Source organism: Salvelinus fontinalis, unplaced genomic scaffold, assembly GCF_029448725.1.
Source record: "Salvelinus fontinalis isolate EN_2023a unplaced genomic scaffold, ASM2944872v1 scaffold_0625, whole genome shotgun sequence".
Taxonomy (NCBI): Eukaryota; Metazoa; Chordata; class Actinopteri; order Salmoniformes; family Salmonidae; genus Salvelinus; species Salvelinus fontinalis.
The window spans coordinates 82,017-85,137 of NW_026600834.1; the positions used below are offsets into that span (position 1 = coordinate 82,017).

General features: G+C 53.3%; 1 pseudogene; it reads left to right on the forward strand.

The window, feature by feature from the left end:
• The first annotated feature begins 407 nt into the window (after nucleotides 1–407).
• LOC129846766 (polysialoglycoprotein-like) lies at nucleotides 408–2,768 on the forward strand (annotated as a pseudogene).
• The last annotated feature ends 353 nt before the right edge of the window (nucleotides 2,769–3,121 follow it).

Here is a 3,121-nt window from a genome sequence, read left to right on the forward strand (position 1 = left end):
CAGCTAACATATATATTTATGTATGTGATCTATGTGAATAAAGGAATATAACTCAGCTGTAAAACTGGGAGGACTATATGGTGGAGGCCTACCCATTTCCCAGGAACATTGTAAAAAGTGGATTTGGGTACAGTGTTTATTTCCCCCTAATATCTTTGAATATTACACCTAAAATAATTAGGCCTACTTCTTTCTACTGCTGAGCTGAGACCATTAGGGTTAAACATTACAGATATAAATGCAATATATGGAGTAGAAAAGATTGCCTGCCCACCAGAATCAACATATGTTCTACATGGTCTATTTCTATCTGAATGTAACACCTCAATCAAGCATGTTAATTGATCGTTAAGTCATGTTTGTCAGGTAAACGGTCATTAGTAGCCTATATAAGCCTCATACAGGCCATGTGAAGACGTTACCTGTTGATAACACAGACTATTTTCATGATGATGGGAGGTGTGAGAGAATTGATGCTCTTTGTGGTGACTGTGGGGGTTGTGAAAGGTTGGTTCACTAATGTTTTATTTGGATTGAAGGGATTTGTTTGGGAAATATGCTCAACTTTATCAGTTGGAGATTACAATTTTATTGTCTGTTTGTTCCGCATTGGTCATCTGCTATTATTAATATATGTAGCTATTTTCTGTCAACACTTTCTCCTCAGTTTCTTGTTACCCTGTTGGAAAGTCCCAGAAGCAAGAGCAAGTCTCTCTGCAGAGGAGACTTGGAGGTAAGTGTTTCTTTCCACAACCCTTCTAGCTTTGTACTGTGTCTATGGTGCTGCTGTGTTTGACACTCATTCAACACCATAGAGTAACTTAGTTGTCTAAATAATGTTGTCAAACACTTTGATTTTGCTTGTGTACCTTAACCTACGTTTTTCAGAGCTGTCATCAAATGACGTCTCCATTGTGCATGCCCTGGCCTTGCTCCGATCCATAGGGTCTGACGCTAAACAAGACAGAGAAGGTAAGGCCTGAAACATATACTTTTAAATCTGTGTTGGGTTCATGTTGCTCAACATTCGAATGGCAATTTGGCCTAGACCGTGTAGAACAGCTGTGTTGCTGTAGAATACCCAACTGTTTCTTTGTTTTCTCTCTAGAGTATTTCGAGACTAATGAAGTAGAATCCCAAGCTTCTCCAAACCATGGTAGCTCTCCGGCAAATGATGCCCTGTCCTCTGACGACGCTACCTCTGAAGCTGCCACCGGCCCGTCTGACGACGCTACCTCTGAAGCTGCCACCGGCCCGTCTGACGACGCTACCTCTGAAGCTGCCACCGGCCCGTCTGACGACGCTACCTCTGAAGCTGCCACCGGCCCGTCTGACGACGCTGCCTCTGAAGCTGCCACCGGCCCGTCTGACGACGCTGCCTCTGAAGCTGCCACCGGCCCGTCTGACGACGCTGCCTCTGAAGCTGCCACCGGCCCGTCTGACGACGCTGCCTCTGAAGCTGCCACCGGCCCGTCTGACGACGCTGCCTCTGAAGCTGCCACCGGCCCGTCTGACGACGCTGCCTCTGAAGCTGCCACCGGCCCGTCTGACGACGCTGCCTCTGAAGCTGCCACCGGCCCGTCTGACGACGCTGCCTCTGAAGCTGCCACCGGCCCGTCTGACGACGCTGCCTCTGAAGCTGCCACCGGCCCGTCTGACGACGCTGCCTCTGAAGCTGCCACCGGCCCGTCTGACGACGCTGCCTCTGAAGCTGCCACCGGCCCGTCTGACGACGCTGCCTCTGAAGCTGCCACCGGCCCGTCTGACGACGCTGCCTCTGAAGCTGCCACCGGCCCGTCTGACGACGCTGCCTCTGAAGCTGCCACCGGCCCGTCTGACGACGCTGCCTCTGAAGCTGCCACCGGCCCGTCTGACGACGCTGCCTCTGAAGCTGCCACCGGCCCGTCTGACGACGCTGCCTCTGAAGCTGCCACCGGCCCGTCTGACGACGCTGCCTCTGAAGCTGCCACCGGCCCGTCTGACGACGCTGCCTCTGAAGCTGCCACCGGCCCGTCTGACGACGCTGCCTCTGAAGCTGCCACCGGCCCGTCTGACGACGCTGCCTCTGAAGCTGCCACCGGCCCGTCTGACGACGCTGCCTCTGAAGCTGCCACCGGCCCGTCTGACGACGCTGCCTCTGAAGCTGCCACCGGCCCGTCTGACGACGCTGCCTCTGAAGCTGCCACCGGCCCGTCTGACGACGCTGCCTCTGAAGCTGCCACCGGCCCGTCTGACGACGCTGCCTCTGAAGCTGCCACCGGCCCGTCTGACGACGCTGCCTCTGAAGCTGCCACCGGCCCGTCTGACGACGCTGCCTCTGAAGCTGCCACCGGCCCGTCTGACGACGCTGCCTCTGAAGCTGCCACCGGCCCGTCTGACGACGCTGCCTCTGAAGCTGCCACCGGCCCGTCTGACGACGCTGCCTCTGAAGCTGCCACCGGCCCGTCTGACGACGCTGCCTCTGAAGCTGCCACCGGCCCGTCTGACGACGCTGCCTCTGAAGCTGCCACCGGCCCGTCTGACGACGCTGCCTCTGAAGCTGCCACCGGCCCGTCTGACGACGCTGCCTCTGAAGCTGCCACCGGCCCGTCTGACCATGCCATTGAGGAACTGTTGACTTCTGCATCTGAGCCCCGTTGACCACGAACATGGATATCTGATGTGGGACATGGTGCTCGGGGTCCATGCAAGAGTTCATGGGTTTTCTATTCCAGGTTGTGTGTAACTGCAATTTCTTGTTTTGGCTCAATTAAACGCTAACTGTAATACTTGTGTCCTCAGTATTGTTTTGACGGTTCCTACTTGGAGTTGAGGTCTTTGACCTGACATGAGTAACTGGTTATGGCAACATTTATTTTGCATAATAACCATGCTTTGGCATCAGCAATATGTCTACTTTGACCCCTGTGCTTAAATTACCCTATGACTTAAGCTACATTTGGTCAAATTATGCTTGTGTATCACATGATGTGGAATGGGTTCATTTGAACTTGATGGTTGTGGAACTGAGTGTTTGGGGTTGGTACATATGAGGCTGCTAGAATTGGGTTTAATGGTGTCAGTGCTAACTATCACGGTTGTCAACTTGCATTTAAATGACTCTGCTGGGTGTCTTCTCTCG